At 44.0% G+C, this 22,476-nt stretch overlaps 1 non-coding gene and 1 pseudogene across 1 annotated transcript; both read left to right on the forward strand.

The window, feature by feature from the left end:
• Positions 1-578: 578 nt before the first annotated feature.
• On the forward strand, positions 579-650 carry Trnap-agg. Its single transcript has one exon. It is a non-coding gene; the product is annotated as a tRNA-Pro (tRNA).
• Positions 651-18,127: 17,477 nt separating this feature from the next.
• LOC114695880 lies at positions 18,128-18,826 on the forward strand (annotated as a pseudogene).
• Positions 18,827-22,476: the final 3,650 nt, after the last annotated feature.

The following is a 22,476-nucleotide window of genomic DNA, read 5'->3' on the forward strand; positions in this document are numbered from 1 at the left end:
TCGGCCGGAGGCCACGCGTGCGACGTGCGGCTTCTCCAGCCGGCAGGCTGGCGGCTCTCAGCACCTGCCTCTGGTCCACACCGGTAGTCGCCCGCTCTCATCTAGGTCTTGGCCTCGCTGGAGGGCGAGGCGGAACACACAAGCGGGAAGTGCTACACGGGCTCGCTACACCCCAGGGCGCCTCACCCTGGGTGCCTCACCGCCGGCTGCGTGGTCCGATCTGGAGTTCTAGGAGCCTCCACGCAGCCGCCGCCGGGATCTTGGGAGGACCGTCTGTCCTGCTCGGTGACTGCGACCTCCAGAGCGCGGGCTGCCACGTGGGCAGCGCGAATCGCCTGCCAAACACCGAGTAGCATCCGCGGGCCAAGATCAAGGGAAAACCGCACGGGCGGACTAGGGATCCTCACTTGGCTGGTGATGGAGAGGGACCAGAACGATGGAGTCCCTCGGTAACTACGGTCTGAATTCACCCTTTCAGGGCGGGTCTGAAATCCGACTCTCCTTCCAGCCCAGTCCTTCAGGTCCCGCCCCAAGACGCCTCAATGGTCATAAAATGGACCAGGCGCCTAGACCTACGTGGCTCGTTGGTCTAGGGGTATGATTCTCGCTTAGGGTGCGAGAGGTCCCGGGTTCAAATCCCGGACGAGCCCAAATTTATAGTTCATACAACAATAAACCGTAGCCCGGAAATAGAAGTCTGTAGGAACACGTTTTAAAGACCCAAAACTCTGCTGTTCTCTGGTACTTGAAAGAAAAGAGGAAGTTTTGCCAAGCGGTGGCCTCGCTGGGAGGCAGAGGCAGCAGAAAGATTTGAGTGACTGGTTATTCACTCTTCTGCTTAGGCTCCCACACACAGCACTTGCCCCAGGAAGCCAGTTATAACTTTTTTTTTTTTTTTTTTTTTTGTTGTTGTTGTTCGTTTGTTTGTTTTTCGAGACAGGGTTTTTCGGTATAACTGTCCTAACTCTCCTGGAACTCATTTTGTAGTCCAGGCTGTCCTCAAACCCACAGAGATCGTCCACCCCTGCCTCCCAAGTGCTAGGATTAAAGGCGTGCACCACCACTGCCCGGCTTAACGTTTTGTAAAATTGTATTTTATCTTATTATTTGTCGGGGTGGGGTGTGTGACGCCACTGAGGAGCTCAAAGAACACTTCGTGGAAGCCGGTTTTCCGGTTCCACCATGGGGATGGAACTCAGGTGGTCCTCCCAGGGAGGCAGCTGGTGAAGGGAGCCTGGGTCCTGAATAGAAGCAGTGGCGTGTTAGAACGCCACAGTCGAGGGCTCCAGCCCCACGAGAGAGTTATTTAAGTTTAGCCATAGAGGAAAAAAAGGACTGGGGAAAGCTCATTGCTTGTGTTTATTTTGCTGCTACCAGACATTGAATCTGGGAGCTCAAGTGAGCTGCTCAAGCTCTACCTCCTCCAGCAGTTTTTTTTCCTTTTTAATTACATTTATTTATCTCGTGCCCGCGAAGTGCGCACACGTGCGTGCGTGTGTTTATGTGTGTGTGTGTGTGTGTGTGCGCGCGCACGTGTATATGTGTGCGTGTACATGTATGTGTGTATGTTTACACCTGTGGAAGTCAGTGGACAACTTTCAGGAATTGGTGCTCTCCTTCCGGTCCACCACGTGCAGCCTGGGGATTGAACTCAGTAACGACTGGCAGCAAATGCCTCTAACCACAGAGCCATCCCAAAGACCCTGTTTTGTTTGTTTTATTTATTTTTCTTATTTTTAGATACAGGGTTTCCTGGCTGACCTGAAACTCGCTCTGTAGACCAGGCTGGCTTCGAACTCAGAGATCTGCCTGCCTCCACCTCCCAAGTGCTGGCATTAAAGGGGTGTCACTACACTCAGGCCTTATTTTTAAATAGTATGTTGAAATATCACCTGGCACATTTGGGAGCCAGAAAAGTGATTAACTAATAAATCATTAATTTATATTTTCTTGAGGGAAGTAAAAGATTCTTTGGAGGGCAAAGCTTTCACCCAGTATTCTAGCTATGTAACTTATAAGGCTTGGTGTAAAATGAAAATGATATAGAGATTATTAGAAAAATGTTTTATTTTTTTGTTTTGTTTTGCTTTAGGTTTCTCATGACAAGGTTTCTCTGTGTAGCCCTGACTGTCCTGGATCTCGCTCTGTAGCCCAGGCTGGCCACGAACTCACAGAGATCCACCTGCCTCTGCCACTGGAGTGCTGGGATTAAAGGCATGCTCCACCAATGCCTGCCTTATTTGTTTATTTCTTTAAAGAGTTATTTTTATTTATTTGTGTGTATCTGCCAAGGTGTGTGTCCATATGAGTTCTGGTAGCCGCAGAAGCCAGAAGAGGCTGGCCTGATGCCCTGGAGCTGGTCTTACAAGTGGTTATGAGTCTCCCAACAATGGTGCTACAAACTGAACTCAGATCCTCTGGCAGGGCAGTGAGTGTTCTTAACCACTGCACCATCTCTCCAACATTTTAGGAGTTTTCAGCCACAACAGAGTATTAAGCCAATCAGTGAGGCTTCCCAAGCATGAAGACCCTTTGTGACTGCACAGGCTGCCTAACCTGGAGCTGACTCTGCAAGGGCGTGATGTCAAGTTGGAGTTTGAAGCACCATGCTGGGCTTCGAGAAAGATGATCTGCACGTGCCAATTCCCTTGCTCTCCGTTCCCTAGCTGTTTCCTCTGGATTGAAACATTCGCTACGCGATGAAGGAAAGTGGAGGGGGAGTCCTAAGACTCCAGAAACAGAACACTTAGGAGGCTCAGGAAGCTCAGACTTGAGATTCATGAAGCCCTGCCTTGGGTTTATCAAGGAGGATCAAGGATGGTGGGGGAGGGCTCTTCTGTGGAGTTGCCTGATTGTGTAAGGAACTTGTGTAAGGAAGTGCTTTGGTGGAACAGGGCATCACCTGAGCTGAGATGCTTTTGAGTGACACATCTGCCTGGGGCTCTCTTTCTCCTGTAACCCCTCACCTGTTTTCCTGTATATATTCCCCCCTCCCCCCCCAAAAAAAACTTTAGCTCTAGCCTTGGATGGAGTATTTTCTTCGGCCTGTCTTTGGTACCTTGTCTCCGGTAAATAGATAATTGTTTACACATGCAAACACAGTAGGCGCCCAGAGACCAACAGAACCAAAGGTGAGCTTGAGAGGAGTCGCCCTAGGTCTCCCTCTGTGGGTGACGAGACAGGAAACCAAAGTGGAGCCTCCAGTGCTGGGGCTTCTGGGGCAGAAGGCCAGAGTGGCTCCCTTCCTTCAAGTGGTGTGGGATGGCATGTCTCCTGGACGGATGGGATCTACCAGATAAGGTCATGGATGCCTCACAGATGACTGATGACCAGCAGCTATACTGAAGTCTCTAAACACAGCACATGGGGGTTGCTGTGGCATGGCTGTTGGTGTGGGTGGGAAAATAAATGACTGAGACTCAACTGAGGCCCACAGCAAACTTGCCTGTGTATAGGAGGAATAGACCCGGAAAGACCTGCCAGTGCTATTCTCTGTGTTAGCCTCTTATTCGGCAGGAAAATCAGAAAAATAAATAAAAAGTATGGTGGGGGGGGGGCGGTACTGGCTTTCTGTCTCTTATAACTCTAGGGGATGTAAAAAACAAAAAGCAAGCAAACAAACAAAACAACAAAAATAGAGCTCACAAGCCAGGCTTACTCCCAGCACTTGGGAGGCAGAGGCACACAGATCTCTGAGTTCAAGGCCAGCCTGGTCTACAGAGAGAGTTCTGGGACAGCCAGGGCCACACAGAGAAACCCTGTCTCAAAACCCACCCCACCCCACCCCCAAAAAAGAGAGAGATCACCAGTTAGATCTATGCTAAAGAGATCTCCTCGGGATCTAAAACCTTGTAACCTAGTGTGACTTGAGTGTGAACTACCCCCTCCCAAAGGATCACCTGCTTGAACACTTGTCTGCAGCCGGTAGCGCTGTGTGGGAAGGCTGAGGAACCTTTAGGTGGCGGGTCTCTGGGGGCGGGCCTTGAGGTTCCGTAGTCCAGCCCGGTCTCCTGTTCTTCCTCTGCTTCCCGACTGCAGTGTGAGCCAGCGCCGACGCTTCTGCCACCATGCCTCTTCCTTAAGTTGCTTCTCGTCATCTCTTTGGTCATAGCAACAAGAGAAGCTACTGGTGCAGAAGCCAAGGGATGCATCGGATGGTGACGGGGAAAGAGTGTGGGAGGAGTGATTAAAAATAGCCCTCAGCGGAAGGGGAAAAGGACGATTCCGCACTTGTGGGACCCTCAACAGTGGCCCACGACAGAAAGTTATGACAAATGGAGAAGAGCACAAGGATGAAAGGAGTGGGAGATATGTAGTCACAGGTGAACCCTGCTGTATCCCCTTTATAGAGAGAGGAACAGTCCCCACTGTTCTTTTGATTTAGCGATCACGGCTGCCTGCCACAGGGTCCACACGGTGAGTAGAGGCTCCACGCTAAATCGCAGGTTTATTGGTTCCTTACTCATGAACAAAAGGCTCAGGCTTCAGTGGCTACTGGAACATGATAGTAACTCCAAAGTGCCAAGAGCAATGGCAGCAACGGATGCCGGTGGGGATCAAATGGTGCAGATGAAGAGAACTAAGTGTGCGTCTTAGGATTTCTATTGCCGTGAGAAAATACCAGAACAAAAAGCAAGTTGGGGAGGAAAGGGTTTATTAGGCTTACACTCCCACAGCATGGTCCATCAATGAAGGAAGTCAGGACAAGAACTCAAACAGGGAAGGATCCTGGAAACAGGAGCTGATGCAGAGGCCATGGAGGGGTACTGCTTACTGGCTTGCCAGCCTTCCCCATCAATAACTAATTAAGAAAATGCCTTAGGTGCCAGGCAGTGGTGGTGCACACTTTTAATCCAAGCACTCAGGAGGCAGAGGCAGGCTGATCTCTGTGAGTTTGAGGCCAGCATGGTCTCTAGCGGAAGTTCCAGGATGGCCAAGGCTACACAGAGAAACCCTATCTCAAAGAGACAAAAAAGATAAGAAAAGAAAATGACTTACAACCAGATTTTTTTTATTTTAATTCTCTGCAAGAGAATATACCAAGGGTGGCTGCTGCTGCTGGAGCACACCCTGCATACCACCATTGCAGAGTTTCATCTCAGAGTATAAAATGTAAAGGCAGCCATTTGAGAATGGGCAAGACCGGAAGGAGCCTGTGAAGTTCCTGCCCCCATAGACCTATAAACGTCAAGTAGTACCGACTGCTTGGAAGTCTATGCTGAAACTGCAGAACTTAAGAGCTGGAAAGATTAGAGGTTATTCGCCCAACCCAAAGCCTCTCTACAGCTTGGTGTGTGGCCCGAGATGACAGACAGCTCCTGGAGAAGGCTGTGGCTAGAGAGCTAAATAAGGTAGTCACCCCATCTACACCACTGTGCCCAACATTGTTCTTTTGACAGGACAACTGAGAAAGTCGTGGGATCTTTTCATATTGTGTTGGACCTTGCTAATACATTTTTTTTTTAATTCTCTTGGTTGCTGAATTCCCAAGGCCACCTTGCATTCAGAAGTGCTTCAGAGTACACTGTCTATTTGGACAGGGAAGGAGGCCCAGGACCTTGTTTTCTTCTCCTGCTTCCTCCTCTTTGTGAAAACTCTCACTCCACATAGGACTAATCCCTGGGGGACTTACAGGTGTGCACCTCAAGGAACTAGGATGGACAGTCAGCCCACACAATGCACAAGGGCCAAGCTCCGCTGGGAAATTCCTAGCAGGATGTTTTTTTCCTTCCCAGTAAAACGCATATCACACACAACAGCTTAGTTAAAAGATAAGTGTGTGGTTGGTACCAAAATAAATAAATGGCTCAAGAGACTACTGAATAAGCTCCTCGCAAGATCATTTGTGTTAGAAACCACCAGACGTTCAGGAGACTATGGAGAAAAACCAGCCTAAGCAAACAGTTCTAATAGGGTTTGGGTCCCCGTCATGGAAAGGGAAGGAAGCAGTACACAGTGCTAGAACAGCAATTCCTGATGAGGGTGGAACGTTTCAGAAGGTGGGACCCGTCACCTCAACAGCAGTGAAGGCTGCTGATCTGACAGGAGGCCACAACTCTCTCTCCAGCAGCACAGACTCAAACTTGCCGAAGGTGGCAGGCAAGTACTGTGGTGTGGGTGTGTGTTTGCAAGTCCTGACGCTGATGCCGTGCAGGCTGAGCTAGGACCGGCGTCCTTTCGAGCTTCTGAACCTCCCCCAGTAACTGACCCAAAAGCTAAGACAGATAAAGTGCTAAGAGAAACGCCAGCTGCCTATAGATGCCTGCTACATGGATGGCCTAAGTTAGGGCACCGGACAGGACCGGGTGGCTGTCCAAACGCAAAGGAACACTGACACCATGTGGCTGGAGAGAGAAGGAAAGCGTAGCCTGTGGGCTGAGATAAGAGCAGCCTGGACAGTGCCAATTCATGAGATCTACCCCGTGACAATCTCCGTTGACGGTTGTTGGGCTGTATTCGGAGGTCTGACTTTATGGATGGCCCAGTGAGAAAAGAACCGGCTGGTGCTGGCTCCACCACCATGGAGACGGCAGATATTATGGAGTTCAACCTGAGTCAGTAGTTTTCCATATGGCAGCCCATACATAACTCATGGAGTTTGGGAGATCAGGAAGCAGATGCGCTTACCAAAATACAAACCATCTTCGCTCGGAGACCACTGAAGGCTCTTTATCTAAAGTCTGCCTGTAGTGGGTAGCTGTTCCAGCTTTGACCTTGAAGCACCACCCCAGGGAGGCATCCGGTAACTACCATGCCTACCTATGACCTGCCCCTGGGATGTGGCCCAGACCAGAACCCTTAAGACCTGATTTGTCCATGACGGCCCCCTTGGCTCCTCATGATCCTGGATGCTGAATTGCAGACCAAGTCAGAGTTTTCCAGAGAACCATGCTGGACTGCACCTCACCTCTCCCAGACCCATTAACCAACCCTTTTACTGGTTGTAAGTTACCCCAAAATAAACCTTTTATCTACCAGATAAACTACGTGGAGCTGCCTTCTTAAATCCCCGCTTTGCTGGCCCCAGGGAGCCACCACAGGCTGGGAAGTAGCTGGAGCTACCAACATTCCCACAAAATATTATGATATTCTTATAGTCACCAAAAATGTGAGGCATGTTCCAAATTGAGAGACTGCACACGCCTGTACATGCCAGCGAGGATGCAAACACATGCTTGCCTGTGGACACTGCCACAAGCCCATCGAAAACCTTTTTACTTATTTGTTGTGCAAGTAACCAATGGGTGAAGTACATTGTGTCACATCCAAATCAGTATTGCATACAGACACTGCCCACCCCCAGAGAACTGATAACAGTTAGGGGCCACTCATTTCACAATCACTGATGCAGAGAGCTGAGTTAAGGGCATCAGAACCAATTGTACTTCCATTTGGTTTTTACACAGGCTATATTGATTGAAATAAATAATGGGTAATTGAAACAGAGGTTAATCAGGGGCAATCAGATTAAGGGCACTTGCTGTTCTTTTAGAGGACCTGGGTCACTTCACAGAACCAATGCAGCTCATGCAAAACTCAAGCAGCTCACAGCTGCTTGTAACTCCACGTCCATGGGTCCAATGCCTTCTTCTGGCCTATGCAAATACTGAAGGCACAGGTACACACACATAGCGCGCGCGCGCGCACACACACACACACACACACACATTAAATAAATAAATATCTTATTTGTTTTAGTTTTTGGGACAGGATTTCTCTATGTAAAAGCTCTGGCTGTTCTAGTTCTCACTTTGTAGACCAGGCTAGCCTAAAACTCATAGAGAGATCCTCCTGACTCCACTGGGATTGAAGGCATACACCACCACCACCTGGCTGTAAAGAACACCCAACATCTAGACTGTGAACAAAGGTATCCTGCAGAGGAGGGAAAAGGCACTCCTCTGGGCTGGTGAGATGGTTCAGTGTTTAAAACACTTGTCACTAAGCCTGAGGACCTGAGTGTGACCCCCCCCAGGAGCCACATGATGGAGGGAGAGAACTGACTCTTACAAGTTGTCCTCTGCTCTCCACACTCATACAGAAACACAAAAATAAATAAATGTAATTCGTTTTTGGAGACAAGATCTCACTATGTAGTCCTGGCTAGCCCGAAACTCTCTTTGTAGACCAGGCTGGCTTCACAGTTGCAAAGATCCACCTGCCTTTGACTACTGAATGCTGGGATTAAAGGCAACAGCCCCTGGGGCTAGAGAAGGCTCGTTGTAAGACAAATTGCTAAATGACCTTATCAATAATAAAAAAAAAAAAAAACCTGGAGCCAGATATTGAGGTGAAAGATCAGAGAAACAGAAATAAGATATCCATGTTCTTACCACTAGGAAATCCTCAGCCCAAGAGAGTTACTTCCTGTACACTCACACCTTATATACCTTTCTGTGCTCTGTCATCTTACTTCCTCTTCATCCAGCTATAGATCACGCCCTGTCTGTCTGTCCAGACCTCCAGACCTCGATGGTTAACCAATGCTGGGATTAAAGGCCTGTACCACCATACCTGGCTCTGTTCCCAGTGTGGCCTTGAATTCACAGAGATCCATATGGATTTCTGCCTCTGGAATGCTAGGGTTAAAGGTGTGTGCTACCACTGCCTAACCTCTATGTTTAGTATAGTAGCTGGCTTTTTCCTCTGATGCCCAGATAAGCTTTATTGGGGTGCACAAATAAAGTATCACCACATTTGTCTAAAATAAATAAAAGTTATAACTAATATAAAAAACTATATACAATAAGTACAATAACTATATACAATATATACAGGCAATAAATATATCCACAATGTCTAGTCCATTTGCATTTGACAAATTGAGAAAAAATATTCCATTCTCTCTCCTATCTTGGTGAATCCAAAATGTATTTAAATCACTTTCTATCCTAACTTGTATTACCAAAACTATCTTTTGATGTCTTACAAACTTATACACTTTACACCTCATTAGTGAGTTTCTTTTCTGAAATTGTTAACAAGGAAAACTATAACTATCGAATCTTCAACTCCCTCAGAGACCTGAGAAGGGAATAATAATATTACCTAGTTAAACAAGAAGTGCAAACAAGCAACTTCCAAAACATGTGAGGAATGACAGAAACAACTGGCTGCCTGCACAGTCACCCAAGGTTTCTCTGCAACACTGGGGCATCCACCTTCAGCCTACAGGCCTAGCATATCAGACAGACTCATCTGTGAAGCAGGATATTTTGAAGGGCTGTCCTTGTCTTAGCAAGGATCAGCAGTCTTTTCTTTTGTGTCCTGCTTGCCCATTTTTGACAGCATACTGTTAGCAGTTGACACGAGGCACTTTCTTGCTCAGAGGCTAACTTTTGCCACAAAGAAAGTAACTCTATATGGAGTTTCTTCAATGTCCATATCTTCTCTGAAATAGGTTGGTACTGCCAGGAGCAGGCATGTCTCCTTGTCATAAAAAAAGAAAAAAAAAACCTGTTATTAAAACATCTTAAATGCCATATTATGTAGATCTCTGAAGTGATTGGAAGATGACTTGTCTATCTAGAATATATCGCTGCTTGACCTTGAAAACATACCTAATATGACTACAAGTTCAATTGTAATGACTAACTACTAACCTGTATTTCTTTATTATCCTAAATAGTTGGTAATAATTTTCAAGGACTAGAAAACTGCATTACATTGTTAAATGAACTGTATAGGTACAATACCTTGAACAAGATTAGAAATATATATACAGTATTTTCTAACAAAATCAATCTCAAATTTGTATCAATATATAAAAATCCAATACAATGTAAAATATTTAAAACTAGTAGTTGCCTTCTAAAAGTAGATTCAATAATCTACCTTTTTATCTTATCATATTTATATCTTCCCCTTTTTTCTTTTCAGAGTAGGTTCACTAATCTACCTCTTATCTATATCCTCTTTTTTTTCCAAACAAGAATCCTGAATCTAATTTCCTTTGTTTAACTTCTTTCCTGACCATTAACAATTAATAACTTGTAACCAACCATCCTAAACAATGACAATTATCCATAACCCATTGAACAATCAAAAACCACCCACACTACCTCTTGGGAATGTGGACGTTGTGTTCTTAAAATTACTTCCTGCTGTTTGTGGATGAAGGCATCTTTAGGGGATCCTGAAAAGAAAAATTTTGAGTTAATTGTGAAGTCCTGGGAGAGGTAGCTGTATCACTTGTTGTCCAATCTCTGCATAATGTGAAAGTGCAGGGCTTATCTCAAGTCCTTGTTCAAGTAGTCTGTGAGGCTGGATCATCTCAGCCAGCTATCTTGAGATTGTCCTAATCAGTTTGTAGTCCAAAACATCTTCGGGTGATGTTTGTCAGCTTAGTGGTGTTGTCATCATCCTGATGGAATCGTTGTTGTGGGACCCCATCATCATTTTGGAGGCTTCAAATTTGCTGTTAGGCCTGGTCATGATTCCCTGCAGAAAACTAATAGAGACTCAAATACAAAAACATGTACAGGAAGCTAGATAACGTCTTTTTTCTAGAATTAGTTAGTACTCTCTATAACCATTAATATCATGATAAAAGCTTAATATATATATTACAAATTTTGATATAAAATTCAAACATTAAGAAAGGTTTTAAAGAGTCAAAATAAAACCAAAGAATAATGAGATATGTGGCTATAGAATAGTTACTTAATTTCGGTTTTTCTTCTGTCCCATATCAAATAGCTCTTCTGACATGATACAGAGATTTTGCATTTTCTTTTAACAAGCATGCTTGTGTTTAGAGAAGGAGAGAGCCATGTTTCAACTCCAAATTCAGCTTTAATTTTTAATTGAACTGGGACCACATAAAGACTATTTAAGTTATGTGTCTATATAGAACAGCAGAAACAAACATTTAAGGAAGACTTATGAAATTTTATATGTGATATACCAATAGGCCAATTTGCTCTTTTTCTTGGGACATTTATTCTGGATGATTTTGTCCTTTTTCTTCAGATGTCTCATTTGTCCAGTGTTCTTCCAATTCTTTAGCTTTCATTCTCCTGAAATACAAAAACAAAAGCCCTTCTGCAACCCTAACTTTGTGGAGGTTCCCTTTTGACAAGTTATATCTTGTTGATGTAACCAACCGTCTTATTAAATAAGAAACACAGAACCAATGTAAAAGAGAAAGCCAAGAGGTCAGAGCTCAGAGCTAAAATCTCACTCTTCCTCCTGCGGTGGTCCTAGCTTCCTGAAAGAGAGCTATTTCCCTGTGTGTAAGTCGTTTCACAGTCATTCTGCCTTCTCATTGGTTGTAAACCCGAACACGTGACTGCCTCATCACTGTCTGTATGTACAGCCCCCCCAGGTCTTAAAGGCATATGTCTCCAATGCTGGCTGTATCCCTGAACACACAGAGATCTATGGTGTTAAAGGCGTGTGCCACCACCGCCACACTCTGTCTATGGCTCTAATAGCTCTGACCCCCAGGCAACTTTATTTATTAACATACAATTAAAATCACATTTCAGTACAATTAGAATACCACCACAATATCTGATTAAATGAAAAGCATTTATTAGTGGTATAAGTTACTTTAAATTGAATGGTCATGGTGGTTGATGAATTATCACCTCTTCTAATTAAGAGGTTTCTCTTGTTCACATCAAACCTTTATCAATTTTGATGGTATCCATAGTTTTTCTTCTCCTGTAAAAACAAAAGCAAAAACTCATCCCCAGTGTAATACATATTCTGGTTTCCATTCTGAGGTCAGCACATCTTTAAAATATACAGGCTGATTTAATTTTGTAGTTTTTTCTGTTATCCAATGTCTCTCTGCAGCTGTTGTTCCTTTCTCATTAGCACTGAGAAAATTCAAAATTAACAGAGCATTCATTATATAATCTATTTCTGGGAGGTTTTGTTGCTCCTTTCTGTTTATTAAGCATATCCTTTAGAGTTCTAGTTGATCTTTCTATAACTGCTTGGCCTGTAGGATTATGTGATATACTGTAATATGCTTCATATTGTAATAAGCAAAAAACTGTTAAAACTGTTTCATTTTACCAGAGACATATGCTGGAGCATTGTCAGTTTAATTTGTATAAGTATATGCATGATGGCCATAACTTCTAGCAAATGCAGGATTACAGAATCAGCCTTTTTGGAATTCAGAGCAGTTGCCCATTGAAATCCTGAATAGGTATCAATGGTGTGGTATACATATTTCAATTTTCTAAATTCTACAAAATGAAACACATTCATCGGTCAGATTTCATTCCTCTGAGTACCCTTTGGGTTACATCCTGCTGGTAGTGGAGTTTGATTGTAAAAAGAACAAGTAGGACTTTTCCTTACAATTTCCTTGGCTTCTTGCCAGGTTATGGAAAAATCCTTTTTTAAACCCTTACTATTAACATGATTTTTTTTAATGAAATTCTGAGGCCTCCAGCACATTTCCTAAATAGTTTATCAATCCTGTCATTATCTTATGCTAGAGGGCCTGGCAGACCTGTATGGGATCGGATGTGAGTTATATATAGCGAATGATTCCTATTTCTGATTATTTCTTGTAACTGAATAAATAGCAAAATTAATTCTGTTTTAATTAAATCTCATCAGGGGTAAATTCTGCAGTCTCAATGTGTAAGACCACTCTTTCAGCATACTGAGAGTCAGTAACTACGTTGAGAGGTTCAAAAAAATCCATCAACCCCATCAGAAAGGCATATAATTCTGATTTTTGGACGGAGAAAGCAATGAAGCCGAGCTGGAACTGCAGCTGCACTGCTGTGTCAGGGACACTATCTGGGGGAAGACCCGAGCCAGGACAGGACGGAGAACTACCCAGGAGCAAAGCTCTCTTTTCTATCAGGGAAAAGACCTTTCTGAAAAAAAGATTTGTTTCAAGTGCTTTCGGTTTCCCTCACTCACCCCTCACTCTCCCGGTGAGGAGAGAGAGTGAAGCCTTGAAGGTTTTTTTCCTCTGGCAATAAGCCGACATCTGAGTGTGTGCAGACAAACAGACACAATCTGATCAGGAATGGGTCAAGTGAAAGATCTAATTGGAGAGGTATACTTTTTAAACCGTGGCACACGCATCCTAAAGCAAGCTTAGGGAAGAAAAATCTCCTGTTGGAAAAGCAAAACCATGATATCTATTACTGTAACAGAAACAGGAAGTTTGCTAGCTTACCCAAAAGGCAGCCTGGGAAATGGGTTATCAATGCAGGTTTGAAACAGTGCCTCATATTGCCTAATAGCCACACACGAAGTTTTTGCTAAGAGCTTTATGGCAGTTAAATACGGGAATTTCATCCATGCCTTGAGGTGAGGCTTCAGTGGCAACTGAGTGAAGTAAAACTGAATTGAAGCACTTAGGGGAGCTGTTATGTATTTGGGTAAAGGGACAGCTTCTAGTTAGAAACCGTCTGCTGGCTGGGTGGTGGTGGCACATGCCTTTAATCCCAGCACTTGGGAGGCAGAGCCAGGCGGATCTCTGTGAGTTCAAGGCCAACCTAGTCTACAGAATGATATCCAGGATAGGCACCAAAACTACCCAGAGAAACCCTGTCTTGAAAAAAAAGGAAACCTGTCGCTGAGCATCTCTGCTGGTTCTGGAATGGCTGAGAGAACTCAGTGGGAAAGGGGACATTGGGGAGTTATGTTGTCATGAGAGAGCCCCCTAGCAACAAGTGTTACAACCTCATAATGACAGCACTCACTAAACCAGGGTTGAGAGAGCCATTGACAAATCTTGTTTCAAACTGTCAGGAGACTATAAACTCTGAACTTTAGGAATGATTTGGTACTTCTGGTCTTGTTAATAGTTTAACTAAAAAATCTTTTCTAGGTATTACAAAATCTCTTATAGATATTTGCTCTAGTATTAAGTTAGTTCTGTAATATGTAAAGTGATAATAGTTAAGAGATCGCTTCCAGATATTAAGGTTTATAAAGCAGTCCTATAGAATGTAAGTTTATTGTGTTGGCTTAAGTAAGACTTAGGTAAGGTTTTTAAAGTAAGTCATAAATTTAGTTTGAGAAATATAGGTTTAGGGTAGCATAAGCTTTAGGTATAAGTATACAGCTTTAGGTCCAGGGACATGGTAAAGGTTTAATAAAGGGATTATGCTGTGAAGGAACCTGGGATGCAGAAAACAGTGTCCATAGCAGACTTCAAACTTGGCAGTTCCAAAAGCCACTAATAACAACAAAAAGCAGCTTCAGAGACTGCCAGCTTCAGAAAACAGCAGCAGAGTATGTGCAGCTAAAACTCCTGAGACAACGAGAGCAGTGAGGTTCTGCAACCTTTGAGATGCCATGCCCTGAGAAAGGTGAACAGCAGGCAGTGGCTTGGAGAGCCCAGTGGCTTGACTTAACTCTGGAAAGGTGAACAGGAAGCAATGAGCAATGGAGACACTGCAGAGACCATATTGCTTCTAGGGGCCAAGAGTTGAACAGTGTTAGCACTTGACAACCAGCTGAGACACCCAGGAGCCCAGGAAGCTGTGGAGGTTAGAGCTGTGCTCCATGCTGAACAGCCAGACTGGGGCTCTGCAGGACCTGCTGAGTGTTCCAGGATGAGCAACCAGACCAGATCTCTGCAGGAACTGCTGAGACACAGCCAAGCTCCCAGCAGCAAGGCGTGGCTGGAACCATGGAGTTGCCCCGCAGCTACATCTAGTGGTGCAACAGGACATCATCTGGAGGATTTCTGGGATCCAGGGTGCTGAACACTGGACCATCAGTGAAGCAAGTAATGGGACTCTCCCAGAGCTAGGGTTGCTGTGGGAGGGCCACAGTTCAGCTCATAGCAGATGATGGAGCCTGGAGCCCATGTGGCTGTGAGGTGATTGGAGGCTCTCTGCCCTCAGGACACAGGGGTACAGGAGCAGCTTGGTTATCAGAGGCACAGACATACCAGGACTGCAAAAGCTGTAAAATCCTGAACGAAAATTTCAGAGAGGCTTGCTTGAAAAAGGTTTTGGTTATGGGACTTCTCATATTTGGAACTGTTTGCTTCAGAGTCATTACAACTCTGACAGCTATACAAAGACTTAAGGACAAATGACAAGCTAGGCCCTAATTTCGAACATTCAGAGGAACTTTTAGGAATGATACCAGAACTCTTTTTGAACTTAAGAAATGAAATGGACACTAATAATTTCATTACAATGGGACCATTTGTATTTACTTACACATATAGACTCTATCAATGGTGATGATTTATGAACTGCTTATGGACCTGGTTTTATGTTAAAAATGGAACTATTTAAATAGAAAAGTTTGAGGTTTTTTTCTAACTAGGTTCAAGATTTAGTTTAAAAAACTATAAAGAAAAAGGGAAGTTAATATTTCTTAGTCTATTTAATTAAAAAATTTTTCTTGTTACTTGAGTGGATTAATGTTATGTTTTGTATAGTTCTATTAAGAAATTTCTTCTGGGGGTGTGAGGGGGAGGACAGGGGAATCTGTGGCCAATATGTAAAATTAAATTAATTATAAAATAAAAATATTAAAAAAAGAAATTGCTTTTGAATGTAGGTTTGTAGGAATTATAATTGTGTATAGTTTATGTTAGAGTTATTATGTTAACCTATTGATATTGATGCACCATGGTTTGGTGAAGTTAAGAAAGTATTTAATCTTGATGTGAATGTATCAGAAGTTTATGGAATATTTTGTTAGCAAGAAATTCAAATGGTTCTATTAAGAGTTTATTTTGGATGTAAGTTTAGAGAATTGTAATTATGTATAGCAATATTTATGTTAAAATTATGTTAACCTGTTAATGATGAAGCTAATGCAGTCTTACGTTTGATGCAGTTGCATCAAGAGTTTTTTATTTAGAAAGGGCTTGATGCAGCTAAGACTGCTGTAGTCATCTTAGACCAATTCCCAAAAGTACATTGTCATCCTCTACTCCTTCATTTGGCAGTGTGACAGGTATGGAGATTGCTGTTAGCTCTTAATGGGGAATTTTTTCTTTTAAAATATAAAGAAGAGCGACCTGCTGGAGCCCATCAAGGTTTCCTAGTGGTTATACCCACCAGGACTGCATAAGAGGTTCATTTGATCACAGGCCTGAGTGCCAGGTGTTTGGAAGGGTCTACACTTGGGTATATCTAGCAAGGGGGAGGTCTTTTGCTCCACCCCTTGGCATTGTTATAAATAGCCCTTTGGAATAAAGTTCTGGGCCAGTGGATAAGGATCTAGGCCCACCTGAGTCTATCCTGTGTTTTCTCTCTCTTTTCTCTCTCCTTATTTCTAACTTAATCTCTTATTCCTCATTCCTCAAGAGTCCCTAGGGTAAATTAATGTGGGAGCTGGTCTCCCACACTATGGTTAACTAGAACTGGGATTAAAGGCATGTGCCACCACACTTGGCTCTGTTCCCAGTGTGGACTTGAATTCACAGAGATCCAGATGGATCTTTGCCTCCTGAATGCTGGGATTGAAGTCGTGTGCTACCCCTGCCTGACCTCTATGTTTAATATAGTAGTTGGCTTTTTCCTCTGATCCCCAGATAAGCTTTATTGAGGTGCACAAATAAAATATCACCATAGCTCAGCAGTTAAAAGCACCAGCTGCTCTTCCAAAGGACCTGGGTTCAATTCCCAGCACCCACATGACAGCTCACAAATGTCTGTAACTCCAGTTCCAGGGGACCTGATGCCCTCACACAAACAAAACACCAATGCACATAAAATAAAAAATCAAATAAAGGCAAGAGCCCCACAGTGCCCACCTAAGATCTTTTTGTAGGAGGAGCAGGGTCTTACCATATAGCCCTGGCTGGCCTGGAACTAACTATACAGACCAGGCTGCCCTTAAACTGGATATCTACTGGTCTCAGCCTCTCCAGACCTAGCATGAAAGGTATGCAAGATCAGTATGCACTCTTAAACGTTGAACCATCTCACCACCCCTAGACAAAAGTAGTTTTTAAAAGAAGGCACTCCCGGAAGCCATAATGTTATTGAATGAAAAATCCCAGTATCAGAAGTGGGAGGAAAGGATTTATTTCATCTTACAACTTGTAGTTTATCATCCAGGGAAGTCAGAGCAGGAACTCAAAGCAGGAGCTGATGCAGAGGTCATGGAGGAGTGTTGCTTACTGGGTTACTCCTCCTGGTTTGCTCAGCCTGCTTTCTTACATGCCCGAGCACCACCTGTCCCAGGGTGGCACCAGCCGAAATGGACTGTGTCTACCCAAGGCAATCACTAATTAAGAAAATGCCCTACAGATTTGTGTATAGGGAGATCTTATGGAGGCATTTTCTCAATTGAGAGTCTCTCTTCCTGTGTAAGTTGAACTAAAGATGGCCAGCACAACTACCACCATTCCAAGCAAGGTAAGCCCACTGATTCATTAGTGACTTGAGTATGGTAACCTCAACCAAGTGCTTTCTGATTTGACTTGAGGCTCCTTCAAAGGAGGAAGCTTGATACTGTATGTGAGGGCAAAAACTTGTGGCTAGGGAGGCCATAGGCTCCAGGAAAGAGGCTACTGCTATTTTTGTGTTAAACAGTTGTGATGTGCCTGTCCAACTGCTTTTTATTTTGTATTTACACTCATAGATTACTGCTGCTGTCAGACTTGGTTGGGAAGGAAAACCTTTTTTGGAAATGAGAGATAACTGTGGAGGCATACAACTGGTCAACTGCTTACAGTAAGTGACTGTTGCTGAGGTACAGTGATCCAATTTTCAGACATAGGCAGATGCAAATAATCAGATGCTTGTATCACCCCCTCCAAAGCTCAAGGAGGAACATCAAAGAGGAGGCAGAAAGAATGTGAGAGCTGCAGGAAAGGGTGAAGTGTCATGTGGTTATTTTCTCTAAATTTAAACATCCCCTCCGGGAAGGAGAGGAAGCCTCGTAAGACTTAGGAATCCCACGAAAATTACAAGACTCACAAGATACTCACCCCTTCCCAAGATCCTATAAGCAGTAGACAGCTGTTGGGGGAAGGAGACTCTTTTATGATGCTAAAGCAAGTTGTCTCAGAAACGCCAGAGATGTAGCTCTCCAGTGATCACCAATGCAGCTACACGACTCCCCCATGATCCACGTTTCTCCCATGCTCCAGTGAGAATCCCCTAACTCATGCTTCTGCAAGAAACTTCAGCAAGCTGCTGCACACCAGCTCCTTGCCGTAGAAATGGGAAAGTTCATAAAACCTGGAAAAGAGATGCTGTTCCTGGCTGGATGCTCCAGATGCAAATCCGTCATTGTGAAGAACATTGATGATGGGTGAAATGAATGATAAATGGCCTGGTGGCTGAACTGGCTACCGGCAGAAAAGGTCATGAGCCACAGCTGCCTAGTAGCAGAGAACTTTATTGGGAGGAAGAGGGGTTGTGGGGGGGGGGTACAACAGAGCCAGGCCTGGGAAAGGAGCAGGTGAGGTGAGAGGGAAGAGACAGAGCAGAACACCAAGAGAGGGTGGGGTCTGAGTCACGGCTCTTTAAGGTGCTGATGACGTAATTCGAAAGACCCATTGCTTAACTCCTGAACTGCGCATGTGCGGTCATGCAACTGGAGTAAGGGCAGAATTCTAACAATGGGTCCTCAGACCTCCCTTATGGCCATGATCTGATGTCTGGAATTGACCTCTATCTTAGAAAAGTGACAAGAAGAAACTCACCATGAGATCAAAGATCATGTCCGCAGTGAAAGTGTGTAACTGTAATCACCTCATGTCCGCAGGGTACTCTGTGGACATCCCCTTGGACAAAACTGTTGTCCTTTAGAGACTCAGCTCTGAAACAGCAAGGCCAGGAGGGGCGCCAAGGTCAAGCCTAAGGAACAGCACAAGAAAGGGAAGAACAAATGGTTTTTCCAGAAGCTTTGTTTTTAGGTATGTTTTTGTTTCCATTGTTAAAATTTTTAAAAAGAAAAGGAAAAAAAGAAACCTCAGCAAATTGTTGGTTCACCAAGTTACACTTGGGGAAATCGTTTCTTGGATCTGTCATCGATGCCCTCTCTGTCTGATCTGCTTAGCTGTTTGTTTACATCTACCCAAGAAAAGTCATGTGACACCATCCTTCAAATAATACCAAGTAGGCAAATTTCTGTGTGATCCCCTGTAAAACTCCGTGTTTGCCAGGGCAAAGAAAGGGGTTAACTTTTCCACGGATAGGTAAGATGTAGGAAAACAGAAGATTCTAACAGAGTGGAACTCAGAGAGATCAAGTACTTACCTCAAATCCCATAGTCACAAGTGTTTAAGCCGAGACTACAGAGCCTGTATGTTTCTCTGCACTTCCCACCTGCCAACACTTCGGGATTCACAAGGCTAACAAACTTCACAGGAGTTCCTTGAATATTAAGATGGGGTTCGATCCTGAGAAACTCAATAGAAGTTGAAAATGTCATAAATCAAAAATGCATTTGGTAAACTTAACCTAACCTCATCACAGCACAGTGAAACGGTACACCGTAGATAACAGTGACCAGATGCCTAGCTGAGAGAGCTGGTCCCCTGATGCCACTTGGTATCTGAAGAGAATTTGGTAATGTATACTGTTAGGTTAGTTCCACCCACAAAAAAAGGGAAAAGATCAAAACTGTAAATTTGAAAAATGGTTTCTCTGGGGATATGCACTGATTTTCATGATCAAGGTTGTATGTTGGTGGCCATGTACCATGTATATTTGTTTGTTTGCTTGTTCAGGTTAACATTTGGGCTGTAAATGTAGAGGAACTTCACAGGAAAAGCTTCTGGAGTGAAAGAAAAACATACTGAACATATTATTTACAAATGTAATTTACATTTCACTTAAAACTAAATTTATCTTAGTGGCAATGGTTGTACAACTTTGTAAACGTACTTCATTAAATATCCACTTGAAAAAAGGCTAAATAGTAAGCTATTATATATATTTTGCTTCAATAGAAAACTAAAAAAAAAAGAAAGTTACTCTAGGTTTCTACACTTTTCAGATACTTAACTCACAGTTTGACATTGAAAGATATTCACTATATAGTATTGAGTGAAAAATCATATTTCACATTGAGGATAGGCTATACGATTAATAGGTAAGAATATTAAAAAGGGTGTGCTATAGAGATGGCTCAGTAGTCAATAGTGCCTACTGCTCTTACACAGAACCTTGGGTTTGATACCCAGTACCTAGACCAGGCGTAGTGACTGCAGTTCCAGTGGATTCGACGCCTCCTCCTGGCCTCCACCAAAGCTGTACCTGTTAGGTAGACATAGAGTCAAGCAGGCACACATATACACATGTTGTGGATATCTGTATCCTGTGAATGTGTTGTTCTGATTGGCTAATAAATAAAGTGCTGGTTGGCCAGTAGCCAGGCAGGAAGTATAGGCAAAGAGAGAGGAGAATTCTGAGAACAGGAAAGCTGAGTCAGGAGACAATCACAGCCTGCCATCCAGGGAGCAGCATGTAAAGGCAAAAGGTAAAGTCACAGAACATGTGGCGACATATAGATTAACAGAAATGGGCTGAGTTTAAGTGTAAGAGCTAGTCAATGGTAGGCCTGAGCTAATGGCTGAACAGTTTTAATTAATATGTGTCTGCATGTTTATTTGGGTCTGAGTGGCTGCGAGCCGGGTGGGACCAGGAAAACTCCAACTACATATACATATAAATAAAAATGAAAAAAAAATAAAGTAATGGAAGCTAGGAAAGAGAAGGTTCTCTCTGTTTAGTTCAGGTACTCTTGAATTACGTCTGTTCTTTACAGGGAGCATATTACACAGCTCTTTTGAGGGCTGGCAGGTGGCCCAATAGGTTAAACTGCCACCAAGCCTGATGACTTGAATTTGATCACTGGGACCCAAATAGTGGAAAGACAGAAGAGACACCGTAAGTTGTTCTCTGACCTCCACACATGCACTGTGGAGCATGTACCCTCTACACTTATGCATGTATATGTAATAAAAAGTTTAAAATCTGCTGGGTGTCCATCTTTAATCCTAGCACTCAGGAGGCACAGGCAGGTGGATCTCTGTGAGTGCAAGGCCAGCCTGGTCTACAGAGTGAGATCCAGGACAGCTAGGGCTGCACAGTGAATCCCTGCCTTGGAAAACTGAAAAACAGAAAAAGAAAAGATATTCCTATTTTTGTGGTGGGAAAAGAAGAGACCAATATTTCAGAAGCAGCCCTTACAGTTACGGCGGGAAAGAGCCCAATGCTGCAGGTTCAGGCTTGCTGGGCAACAACTGGTGACCATTCTAAGATGTCCAATCCTGTGAACCCGGTGAACTCAGGTTCACAGGATGTCTGCATTAGAATTTGGTTTTTCTTGACTTGTAGATGTCTACCTTCTTGCTATGCCCTCATGTAGCCTCTCCTCTCTGTATATATGGAGAGGAGAGGGAGGAGAGAGAATATTTTTAGAGGACGCTTCCTCCTACCAGAACATCATCAGGTTAGGGCCATACTTTAGGACCTCTTTCAAGCTTAGTTACTTCCCCGAAGACCTTATCTCCAATATGGTGTACTCAGATTGGGGGTCAGGACTTCAGCAGTGTATGAATTTTGGGCCGGCTGGATACAATTCAATACCTTTCGTTGAATTGCCTTTACCGAGGACTTGGACTCTATTTGTTTGTTTTACAGATTTGCATTCATGCTAGCGATATCTGAGACTGCTTGTCTTTTAGTGCCACAGGTCTTTTTTATTTTTTGAGGCAGGGTTTCTCTGTGTAACTGTCCTGGAACTCTCTCTGTAGACCAGGCTGGCCTCAAACTTATAGAGATCTGCCTGGCTCTGCCTCCTGAGTGCTGAGATTAAAGGCGTGCGCCGCCGCCGCCGCCGCCGCCGCCGCCGCCGCCCGCCGCCGCCGCCGCCGCTGCCCCCCAAAACGGCCAAAGATTTTTAACATTCCAAAATCAGCAGCAGTAGTAGTGGAAGTATCATCGTCATTGTTGTTTGAGACAGGCCTTACACACCCCACACTGGTCTCAAACTCACTCAAGAATGACTATAATGAGAAATCCACCGAGTTTGTTTAAAGTACAAAAGAATTTATTAATCGGGAAAACTCACTGTACAGAACAGAATTGACACAGGTTTTGGAATGCTGTTCTGGCTGCCTGAGTCAGTCCCAAATCTAAGCCCCACAGGGAGCGAAGAGTGATACCTACATGCATCTCAGGTCTTGAGGTTCACCGAGAGGTCACGCCCCGAGTGTACTTCAAGGTCATGGGCAGGTAGAGTAGTTTCCTGCCACATCTCTAGGGGCAGTGCTTCAAGGTCATAGACAGAACAGCTGTCCACTACAGATGACCTTGAACTTCTGACCCTTCTGCCTCTGCCTCCTTAGTGCTGGGATTACTGGAGACTGCACCTAGGGTTTTGTGCATGTTGGCAAGCACTCTCCCAATTTAGCTACCTCCCCAGCTCTAAAACCTAAACTACTTTGAAAAAGGACCTTGAGGACCTCCAGAGTTGGGCAACCTCCTAACTGCATGAAGGAAGCCTTGACTAGGTTATTGAGTAGGATGACACATTTCGATGTTAACTGCTTCTTAT

This window comes from Peromyscus leucopus, chromosome 6 (genome assembly GCF_004664715.2).
Source record: "Peromyscus leucopus breed LL Stock chromosome 6, UCI_PerLeu_2.1, whole genome shotgun sequence".
Lineage (NCBI taxonomy): Eukaryota > Metazoa > Chordata > Mammalia > Rodentia > Cricetidae > Peromyscus > Peromyscus leucopus.